The following is a 12,303-nucleotide window of genomic DNA, read 5'->3' as shown; positions in this document are numbered from 1 at the left end:
TAAAATTTTTCTGTCAATCACAGAGTCCACGACGTGGCCATATACCTGCCACGACGTGGACAGTTAAAAAACTAAATTTTTAGTTTGTAGTTAGTTTTTCTTATTTTAGTTCAGTTTTAGGTTTTTAGTTTAGGAAGTTGCAGGAGTTCATGACCATAAGCTCAAACACACACTTGGTGCCACCACTTGAAGATCCCGAGTCTGCACTTCACAAGAAAAAGACGCCCTTACAAGAATTGATGTCAGCTTTTTCTAGGAAGTCAGGAAAAAAGACAGGAGAGTCAAGTTCATCAGCGAGGCACAAGAGAAATTGTGAGAATTTGGATCATACACCCGTCCAACCCGAGTTCGAAAGCGATACCGAGCCGGAATTTGAAGAACACACGAGCGAACCCGATAACGAGCCAAGGAACGAGATGGCAGCAATTGAAGAAATGTCCATGGGAGCTTACAAGAAGCGGATCCGAGAAGATGTGGGTCCCGGTTTAGTCCAACCCGCAATACCTGCCACTGCCACATTCGAGCTAAAGGGACACATATTAACTGCACTGAAGGACATCCCATTTTTCGGGAAAGATCATGAGGATGCTTTTAAGCATCTAGATGAAGTCAACGACATTTCGGATTACTTCAATGTCCCAAATGTCAACAGAAACACAGTCTTGCTTAGGATGCTTCCCATCACTTTCAAAGGAGCTGCTAAGGAGTGGTTAAAAGCACTCCCACTGGGTACAATCACTACTTGGGCTCAAATGCGTGAGCAATTCTTGGACCAGTTTTCCCGCCATCCAAGATAGCCAAACTCAAGAAGGCAATAGCCAACTTTGAGCAACAGTCGGGGGAGTCACTATACGAAGCATGAGAGCGGTACAAGGGTTTGCTCAGAAATTGCCCTCAACATGACCTAAATGTGCAGCAAGAGATGTCAATCTTTTATGATGGGGTCAACGTGATGACAAGACAACTCCTTGATTCTCAAGGACCGTTGACAAAGAAAAATCCAAGGGAGGTCAAGGAGCTAATTGAAGAATTCACGAAGCACTCTCGCGAATACCACAACCCGAGGCAAGATGGAATCAAAGGCGGTGGAGGGGCCCAAACTGAAGAAATAGCAGCTGTGATGGCCATGCTGAATAATATGGATCGCAGGATAACACAAATGGACCAGTCGATACATGCCATAAGAGTGGGTTGCGAGAGATGCAGTGGTCCACACTTGACCAAGGACTGCAATGTAGATGAGTTTGGGAACAGAAAAGCTCAAGTGTGCTACTCTAGTGGGGATAAGTTTGATGAGGACTGGAGGAAACTGAAGAAGGAGTGGCTGCCATATGAAGAGTATAAGAAGCAAAAAGAAGAGAAGTATAGGCAGACAGGTCGAGGCCTTTATCAAAAGGAGCAGCCACCAGCCAAGAAGAAACCCGACCTAGAGACCATTTTGATGAAGTTTATGGAAGCTTCGGAAAAGAGACACGATGCCACTAATTCTGCCATTATGGAACAACAAACTTTGATAAAGAATCAGCAAGCCTCCATCCATAACCTTGAAGTACAATTTGGTCAACTAGCCACTCTAGTTCATGAAAAATTGTCCCCGAAGAATCCCGAAGTAAAGACCCAATCTCACATAATGGCCATCGATACTAAAGAAGATGCAATCTCTGAGTTCCTGGAGGCATTGGAAGAAGAACCGCAGCAACCCAAGAAATCAAGGATCGAAAGTGGAAAAGTTGCTGAACCAAGTTCGCCACGACGTGGCACGCCTCTGGCCATGACGTGGCGCATGTCTAATCAAAAATCCTTTGAGCCCGTTCCAGCTTATCAGCCACCTTTGCCATTTCCCGCCCGAGCTGCACTTAGTCTACTGGAGAAGGAGCATTTAGAGTTTGTAAAGCATGTAAAGGGGATCCCAATTAATACTCCCTTTGTCGAGTCCTTATCCAAAGCTCCCAAGAACCAGAAATTACTGCAAGATTTGATAGAAACTCGAAGGCAATTAAAGAAGTAGTCTACAGTGATTCTAAGTGAACAAACTTCAAAAGCTGTGTTGGGAGAAACACCATAAAAGATGGGGGATCCTGGACGCCTCACTCTTCCATGTGAGTTTGGGAATAAAATGAAGGTTAATGCTTTAGCCGATTCTGGGGCTAGCATTAATTTGATGCCTTTTTCATTTTATCAAAAATTGGAGATTCAGAAGATGAAGGCTACAAAAATGAAGATTCACATGGCGAATCGTTCGGTGACACAACCCCATGGCATCGTGGAGGATATTTTGGTGAAAATTGGAAATTTTATTTTTCCAATAGACTTTGTAGTCTTGGACATGAAAGAAGATCCGGATGTTCCAATAATCCTTGGTCGTCCATTGCTTAACATTGTTGGAGCTCTTGTTGATATCTGCGAGTCTAAGCTCACTTTGAGGGTTGGATATGAACAAGAAGTCTTTGGGATAAAATATGACTTTCAAGAAGGTAAAGAAGAGGTGTTCACAATTAATGAATAGAATGAACTAGAAGAACTGGAAAAGCTTATGGAAGAAGAGATAAAGGCAGTTCATCAAGTCAAAAGGACAAAACCGAGGGCATCTGTTCCATATTTGATTGAATTCATAGCTTACAAGAGTCCGCCTTCTTGGGTGAGCAAAGAGGATGAGGAAATGACAAGTGATGAAGAGGAGGTCACTTCAAGAGTAACAAAGCCGGTGGTGAAAGAAGAGGAGGATGCTATGGAGTGCAAGGAACAAACTAAGGGCACAAAACGCAAGCTTGAAGAAGAGGGAAAAGCTAAAAAGGAGAATTCAAAGAAGGCATATAAATGGCGAGTTCAAGCTTACAAGTGGCAGTTCAAGGAACAAAAGATCTTAATGGTGGACTCTTCAGAAGATTCAACGTAGAAGGCACAGAGTCCAGCTCAAGACTCCAAGAAAAAGAAGCGCTTCTCGGGAGGCAACCCGAGTTTGGTTTGCATTTTCTTTTCTTTTAAATTTTTTTCTTTTTAATTAGGAAAGACATCAACTCATCATCTAATAACTGATAATTAGTAAAGAATTAGTTGTAGGAAACTTTAATTAATAAATGAGATGCAAAGTAATTAGTTAACATGTGAGATTTTATTAAAATTTTGCAATTTGGCAGTTTCCACGACGTGGGCATAGCCAGCCATGTCATGGGTCAAAATGAAAACACGGGACTAGATAACAGATTTAAGGTCCACGACGTGGGCATAGCCAGCCACGTCGTGGCCTTTAAAAAATCAGGGGGGGGGGGGGCATTTCCTTAAAACCCTTTGACCAATAATCCTCATTCCCCACTTGAAACTGCCGCACGAACTGGAACAACAAAACCCCACAACCGATTGCTTAATCTACTTCCAAATTCCTTGCAAGATCTTGCCAATTAATCTACTTGGTATGTGTTTTACTCATTATTTGTAGTTAGTTCTTCCAATTTTAAATTTTCATGGCTAGGTTTTAAGTGATTCACGAAATTGGTTGAATCTAGTGGTTGATTTTAGATTGCATGTCCCTTAAATGTCCATAGGAACAAACCCCAAGCACTAATTTTGGTAGAAATGGCATACAAATGGACCGATCCAAAAACTGTTACCGATTGCGACCCACGACGTGGCGTAGCCTAGCCACGTCGTGACTTCTGGCAGAACAGCTTAAATTGTTTTAATGTTTTGGATGTTTGTTGTTTTGGTTTGATTTTGTATGCAGAAATGGGACCACGAAGAGCTATTCCACAGGAGGAAAACCCGATAGATGTAGCAAGTATACATCCCTTATACCAGTTTCCTCAAAACATTCCCCGACCGTTGTTAACTACTTACGAGAATCGGCTTGGATGGCTGTACAATAGGGAGTTTGCAATAGCCCCAATTATCGATTGGGGATGGCTTGGTGGAGTGGGAATGGTAGCTGAGTTGGAACATTATTGGTCGAAGACATATGTTGGAGATCAATTTTCTTTCACTTGTCACGGGTGGAGGAATTTATTTGCCATTCAAGAACCCGTGTACTGGGAATTGTCGGTAGAGTTTTTCTCTACCGTATGCTTCGAGGAACAGACCCTTGATTTTACCTACAACCGGGCACTTGTGTTTCGTTTGGGTGGTGTTTATAGAGTGTGTAGTCTTCGGGAATTCGCTTGGCGTATGGGGCTTTATACTGAAGTGGAGACGCAATCTCCGTTTTTCATACCGTTCTTGCTTGGATACATTCGGGATTTTACTCCCGGCATTATGGATGTGCAGTTCTGGTGGGACATTTCTAGCCATGAGTAAAACACTCGTGACTCGAGTGAGTCACAAATTCGGAATCCTGTTTTCCGATTTTTACATCGCCTTATCACTTTTCAATAAATCACAAGCATCATGGTGATAAAGTCCCCATTCAGAATCTGTTTTATTTATGGACTCTTATTACCCCGGGAGTTTGCTGTGATTTACCTTATATGTTGGCAAGGTTCATGGGAAGAGAGCGGCCAATCCTAGGCCCGGGAGCCCGATTACATGGGGGGCATTTGGTTACTCGCCTGGCTAGGTCATATCATATTTTGACCCATGACCTTGTGAGGAATCTTACTCGATTCCAGGACACAGACTTGACCATTCAAGTCTTGGGTGTTATGCGGGCGGTGGTGAATATCGGGGGTCATTTTGTTATATCGCTGATAGATGACGAGCAAGAGGAGGCGCAACCAGGACAGCAACCACCAGCCAGACTGCGGCGTCGAAATGTGTGGGCTAGAGGTGAAGTCGAGAGAGAGCGTGCTGCTTCGTAGTATGTGCAGGGAGTGCCCACCGACCCTTTTCAGAGTCGGGTGGGAACGTATTTGGATAATCTACGGGGGCATGCCATTTACCATACCCAGCTTACTGAGGGTATTTATTCGCATTTGGGTGTGACCCGACCACCTTCTATGCCACCACAGTATCCTTATTTTCCGACATGGGAGGAGCTATGGCGTCTGCAGAATGATGGGGCAGGGCCAAGTGGAGCGCAAGATTAAGATGATGATTGATTTTATTTCCTTTTCTTTTTATTTTGTTTTGTTTTTGAGTAGTTTTTAGTTTTTTTATGTTTTAATTTGATTTGTAATGTAAAAAATTCTTAAACTATGATGTTACTCTTTTATTTCTTTTGGGTTGTTCCATTTTTTTCAGATTAGCATTGGAATTCTAAGGAGCATATAAGGTTAACTTTCGAGTCGTGCTTGTCTAGTCAAGGAAGCTTAGAGTCGTGAGTTGGAACCCACAATTCAAGATAAGTGTGGGGTATATTACTAGGAGAGAGGTTACAGTTGGGAAATATATTTGCATAGAAGCGTCTTAAACCATTTAGCCATTGGTCAAGTTGCTAGAGTAAATGAAACAAATAAGGCGTTTTCTGCTGATGTCCAGTTTCGACGACGTGGAATCCTTACGCCACGTCGTGGCGCTCATGCAATTTGAAGAAATTAAGTAGTTTGGTGTTCGCGCTTTCATCCCATATCACGACGTGGCCAGTTACCTGCCACGACGTGTCCCAGTTTATCATTGCCCACATTTTTACTTACAAACACCCACTTTGAAGAATTGAAGTTTCGAGTCATGTTCATGGTTTATTTACATATTCACCCAGTTCTACACCGAGTTTCTATTTTTGGAAGTCCATATTCAAGATGCACGTTTTCCACACTTTTGGAGATGCTCACGCCACTATCCCAGGGGAGTCTGTTCCTTTTTCTCCCTTTTCTTTAATTTTGATTTATTTTTATGCATACAATGAGGGCATTGTATGAAATAAGTGTGGGGTAGGGGTAGAAAAAGTAAATTGCTAGATAATCATAGAATTTGATAGTAAAAATTGAAAATTTTGAAAAATTGAAATTTTTAATAATTGAATCTAGTAATAATAATTTGAGCTATAATTGCTAGTATTATGTGGGATGATCCGATGAAAGTTCAAATGTTTAGTTGAGCCAATACACGTTATAGTGCATTTGTGGCCTCCCTTATTTTAGTGAAATCATGGAACAAAAACACAACCCCGCTTGGTTTGAGGGATGCAATATGTTTAGCAGCCTAAACCTGAAATGTATCCAGGAAAATTATTATCATTAACCGATAAAGGTTGAGGTTGAGCGCCTCTGCTTAAGCATGTAGGTTTTGAGTGAAAAAAGAGAGGTACATGTTAAAAAAAGAGAGAATTACAAGCAAAGTGTGAAGAATTTTGGAGCAAATAAAGTGAAGATCAAAAGATCAAAATTCCAAGAAATTCAAAAGTTGAAGATACCAGAAATCAAATCAAATAAGGTGGTGAATTCAAAGAAATCAAAGATCAAATGTCAAAGAAATGAAGAATTCCAAAAAAAAAAAAAAAGCTCCATAGTGGTATCAATGATTGTAATTCTAGATTATTATGTATGCTTAGGTTGCTCAACTAAAAATACCTTGAGGATAAGGAGGTTTTCTGCGGATGCATTCGGAGGGTTGCATAAAATGAGCATTGTTCGGAAAAAGTGGGCGAGTGTTTATGAAAATTGTGAGTATTTAAAGTATGGGGGGTACTTTAGGAAAATTTTAGACACAAATGCATGCGTTGGGGTCTTGGCATAATGGCTGAACTAGAGTCGGATTGTTCTGTGTGGTGTTAGTAATTAAGAATTAAGTTTAAATTTGCTTGAGGGCAAGCAAAGACTAAGTGTGGGGTATTTTGATATTGCCATATTTATACTTATTTTTAGGCAATATTTAAGTACATTTTTATTAATAAATTGATAATATGTCTAGAATAATGATACTTATGACTTTAAATTGTTATTTTCAGTCAATATAAAGGATTTTCGAAGAGAGGGACCAAAAGTGACAATATGTGGAACATAGGAGGCTTAAAAGACAAGAAAGGAATAAACCCACGATAAATACTAAATTCACGACGTGGCACGAGTGTTCTAGAAGATAGACATCGCGACGCAGAGGATTTCCTTGGAGGATACGGATTACTTGAAGCCCACGACGTGGCACATCTGGCCACGACGTGGCGCGGGTTTTTGAAGATTATATAAGTTCTCCTGATTATTATGAAAGGGAGAAGCTTTTGGCTGAAGGAAAGAGTTCCAGGAGACGATTCAGAACGAAAGAAGGGTTTTGGAAGAAGGTTTTCAACACCAAAAAGAATAAAGGTTTATATTTTAGTTATATAAGAACATGTCTTTCATTACTTTTAGTTGTGTTGGTTTAGTTGCTATGATGAGCAGCTGAATCTAGCTACTCTTGTTTAGCTAGATGAAGCTTTAAACTTATGAATAGTTCGATGTTATTGGATTAAGTTTAGTTGGTAAAAATTGCTTGTGTTTGATTTGTATAACATAGCATGCTATTATTTGTTTTTCTAATTGCTTGATTGCATGTTCTGTGTAGCTTAGTGACCATTAAACTGCATGAACTTGTTTACCTAATGATTTAGTGAACATTGAATTGTTAGAGCTAGGATTGACCAATCTTAGTTAGTAATTAGAATAAATAAAGCTTAGCTGTGCTAGAGAACGTGTATTGTGATCATAATTGCGTTTATACAACAAATCTTACATAGCATATTTACATTCATAATTAGTTTTGTGTTTAATTATGTGCGAACATACATGGTTTGACATGAATTAGTTAATTATTGGTAAGTTAGAACTAAATTACTAATACAACACCGTAATCATTAGCTAGCCATAAGGGAGAAGTGGATTCAAACTAAACAAGAGTGTGTTTTTATTTATTGAATTTGATTTAAGTTCATCTGATCTTGTAAAACCAGATAAAACCCCTTTTAAACTTGTTAATAAATTAGGTTAATTTAATAGTAAGTAAATTAATTAGAACACCGTTCCCTATGATCGACACCCGACTTACCCAAGCTATATTGTAATTTGACTAGGTACACTGCCTATAAGTGCATAGTTAGTTAAGTTTGTTAGGTTGTAAATATTAAAATTAGTGAGTACTTTTGTGCACATTAGCTACCATATAGTATTCATCTCTGCCCGGTGATAAATAAAGCATCCGCGCCCCTTTTGATCTCTCATAAAGTTTATAAAATGGACATTCTAGAGACCCCCAACGACCAATCCTGGCATGAATTGCTAAGGATCCAATAAGTCCAACATTTATTCCTTCAGATGTGTCAATTGGGCAAATACGCCCATAGTGACTAGGATGAATATCTCGTATTGGAAAAGTAGCAGTTCGCGCACTCAATCCCCCCGGGCCCAAATAACTCAATTTTCTCCCATGAACTATTTGTGTCAATGGATTAGTTCGATCCAAAACTTGAGATAATGGGTGTAAACAGAAAAAAAAAACTTTATAAGTATCTGTTAATGGGGTTGAATTTACCAAGTTCTGAGGAGTTGGTGTCCAATTATGCTTAAGTGTTGCATATATGTTTCCTCGAGCCATATTTTCTAAACGAACCAAGGCCAATCCAAATTGCTCTTGTAAAAGATCTGCTACAGAACAAATACGTTTATTTTGCAAATGATTCATATCGTCAAGTGTACCCATTCCAAATTTGATTCGAATCAAACGATTCGCGGCTGCCAATATATCTCGCGGTAACAAAAATGTATTGTTCGGGGTATATTAAGGTTCAGTCTCCGATTCATATTTCGTCGACCAATCCCTCCCAATTCACATCTTTGTTGAAAGAATTTTTTTTTAAATCCTTAGATAAGGATTCAGAAAATACCGGATCTCCCTCTACACAAGCAAATTGTTGATAAAACTCCAAAATAGCATTTTTCTTTTGACCCTATTTGTTTTTTATCATTCAGAAAAGACAAAAATAGTTCAGGATAGCAAACATTCTCTAGAATTTCTCTTATATTCAACCCCATAGCTGATAATAGAACTAGAATAGATAGTTTTTGTTGCCTACTAACACGAACCCATATCCTTGTTTTTCTATTAATCTCTAATTCTAATCTTCCTCCCCAATCTGATATTATGGTGCCGGTATAGACGGAAATTCCATTATCGTTCAATTCTGACTGTTAATAAATACCAGGACTTTGCAATATTTGATTGATCACAATTCTATATATTCCATTTACTATAAAAGCTCCCAGAGAAGTCATTAGAGGGATCTTTCCTATCAAAATTGTTTGTTCTTGGATATACCTACGCCTATCGTTTTTCCAAATTAGTCTCGCAGATACATATAATTCAGAAGAATATGTGAGTGATTCATACACAACATCTCTTTCCTTTATCGAGGGTTCTACCAATTGATATCTTTCCCAAAATAATTCAAAGTCAATTTCTTGATTTGTATCTTCAATTTTTGGAAACTTAGAAAGTTCTTCTATCAAACCCTGATCAACGAACCTACAAAATCCTTCAAATTGTATCTGATTCCAGGTATTGTGGACATTGCGTCTATTCCAGATTATTTTGAAATTGTCAGTTATTTATATTCATCCATCTCGAATTCTCCAAAAAAAAAAAAATACCATTTTGGCTGGCTCATTATCCATCAAATCCTATAGTAATGATGGAATTTCGATTCCATGAATCTTTGACTGGAATCTATGAGATAGGTGGAATTCAAATTTATACTTAATTTCAATTTCATTTAAATTGTCATTTTTAAGAGATGCAAATGGAACAGAATTGAGAAAATAGTCCTAGAAACAGAATTCTCCTGCTTAGTCTTACTATGCTTTGGGATTTTTTTTAATAATATAAAAACTGAGTCAGTTTCTTATATTATAATATAAAACGGTATTAATATTCTAATATACTTGAATATTTAATACCATAAAACTAAAGGAATGTTGAATTGATGAACCCGGCGGATATACCTAATGTCTTTTCTCTTCTTTTATTTTTTATTGCCCTCCTTTCGTCAATTGACAGTTGACAGTATTATATATATATATATATATATATATATATATATATATATATATATATATATATATATATATATATATATATATATATATATATATAATTTGATATGACTTTGATATGATTTAGGACTCAATAAAATTCCCAAATCAGACTTTGGTAAATCATTTTTTTTTGCATCTCCTGCTCTGCTGATTCAGAGGTACCGTATATTGGATCCAATGCAAAACTCTTTCTGAATGAGAGAGATAAAGACGAGAAAAACCAATGAAATAAAGTTCTTTCTGAATGAGAGAGATAAAGACGAGAAAAACCAATGAAATAAAGTTGAAAGATTGTATAGTTTAATGGTAAAGTTTGATTACCATTAACCCCTAGAAAAGTTAACGAGTTTTTCGGTTTGATTCATATCCTATTCATCTTCTAAAGGTGTCCCTCGGCTGATTTATATTTAAGTTAAGGTGGCCTTAGGCCTTATTCCCTATTGTATTTGTATTTTGTAGTGCTTTTTGATTTCCTAAAGGTGGCCTTAGGCCCCTATGGTCCAGTGGTTATGACCTCTCTCTTTCACGGAGAAAACGAGGGTTCAAGTCCCTCTAGGGGTATACCAAGACCATAGGAGTAGGATTTTATCAAAAGTGAAATGTATTTGTCAAGTCTGCCTGGTAGACAAAAGGAAGTTGATTATGGAATGTCTAATTAGGCGTTGGGTCAATGTCCAAGTGGTTAATGGGGACGGACTGTAAATTTGTTGACAATATGTCTACGTTGGTTCAAATCCAGCTTGGCCCAAAAATTCGCCAATATACTATCAAATGGTAGAACCCTCTTGTTCTTAAGAAATACCTGATAAGAGAGAATAAAAAAGAAGCCAAATTTTCTGTTAGATCTCTTCTTATTTCCCTGGGATTGTAGTTCAATAGGCAAGAGCACCGCCCTGTCAAGGCGGACGTTGCGGGTTCAAGCCCCGTCAGTCCCGACAGATCCAATAAGTACATCAATTTACCTCTCCATTTTATGTGAAATGAAAGAAGGGACAGAGATCATAATTTAATTCCGGAGGGGTTTCCCCTCTTTTTTTTCAGGATTCTGTCGAAGAAAGCACAAACACTAAACTAAAATAAAATGAAAATAACTAAAATAGTGAAGTTGATAGAATATTCCATCTTTTCTCCTGCGACTCCTCTTTCTCATACTTCTTTGTATTCCAAATAAAATTGGATCATTCAAATTTACAACCTAATTCCTCTCTTTTTCCACTTCGCTTGTATTTTTTGTTGGCGTTTTGTAGTTAATGGAAATGGAAACGGACGAGGATACTTCATTTGATGCTTCTATACGGAAGACCTAAGGTAGGTTATAATAAAGAAAGAACAGAAAAGAAGGATAAATACAGGAATTTTTGATTGGTCCAGGAATCCAATCTTGGATTCGGTATGGATAAAAGATCTTCGTATGTTATACTATTCAATTCGCGACGACGAATTAATTTAATAGCTCAGATATTGTTATTCATGATATTGATCCGATTCAAGATCATCGATAGGTAATGCATTCATTGAATTGACTGGTGAAAGATTTATCATCTCTATGGGATTAAATCCTGAGTTATTGTGAAATAAAAAAACGATGAGATTGAGATTATGGAAGTAAATATTCTTGCATTTATTGCTACTGCACTGTTCATTTTAGTTCCTACTGCTTTTCTACTTATCATTTACATAAAAACAGTCAGTCAAAATAATTAATTACTTGAAATCAAACTTAACTTTTGAGTTCTTATCAATAGTTGAAGAAATCAAATCAAAAGAATTATTTTTTTGCGTTTTAAATGAAATCAACGGGCTATAATGAGCGGTATTCTATGAGATCCGAGAGTATGGTAAGAAATTTCTTACCATACTCTCTATTAGTGTTATAGTAGTGTATAAAGTTGTACTTTACTTTCTAATAAAGTTGGTATACTATATTAGCTTCTATCTTCAATATATGTAGTGATTAATCCATATATGGAATTAACGTAGGACCCAATTCTCTTTCTTTCTGAAATAATTGTTTTACTGAATAATTGTTTTACTGTTATATAATACATTTCTCCACTAGAATCCAATGGAATTTCGAAATGAATAAATTTTGATTTGAAAATTATTTTAATTCAAATAAAAAATAAAAAATGCGTTGCAGAATGATCTATAAAACAATTGATACCATTTCATTCCTAAACTAAATTAGTAGTCCTTCTAAAGTCCACTTCTTCCCCATACTACGAGTGAAAGGGAAAATGTAAAGACTACCATTAAAGCAGCCCAAGCGAGACTTACTATATCCATGTCAATTATGTCCCTTATCTTTATGCTAGAAATATTTCATTATTGTATTGCTCACTAATAATAGTAGAACCATGGTCCAGAGTCAAAA

General features: G+C 37.5%; 2 non-coding genes and 1 pseudogene across 2 annotated transcripts; 1 reads left to right on the top strand and 2 right to left on the bottom strand.

Annotated features, from left to right (window-relative positions):
• LOC128128172 (DNA-directed RNA polymerase subunit beta-like) overlaps nucleotides 1-9,406 on the bottom strand; it is a 12,602-nt pseudogene extending 3,196 nt beyond the window's left edge.
• LOC111920993 (small nucleolar RNA R71) lies at nucleotides 800-906 on the bottom strand. Its single transcript, XR_002860041.2, has one exon. It is a non-coding gene; the product is annotated as a small nucleolar RNA R71 (small nucleolar RNA).
• A 1,012-nt stretch (nucleotides 9,407-10,418) lies between the features above and the next one.
• On the top strand, nucleotides 10,419-10,490 carry TRNAE-UUC (transfer RNA glutamic acid (anticodon UUC)). Its single transcript has one exon. It is a non-coding gene; the product is annotated as a tRNA-Glu (tRNA).
• Nucleotides 10,491-12,303: the final 1,813 nt, after the last annotated feature.

Source organism: Lactuca sativa, chromosome 8 (assembly GCF_002870075.4).
Source record: "Lactuca sativa cultivar Salinas chromosome 8, Lsat_Salinas_v11, whole genome shotgun sequence".
NCBI classification, from domain to species: Eukaryota; Viridiplantae; Streptophyta; class Magnoliopsida; order Asterales; family Asteraceae; genus Lactuca; species Lactuca sativa.
Note: the sequence above shows the minus strand (reverse complement) of the source record. Positions and strands in the feature narration are given on the sequence as shown.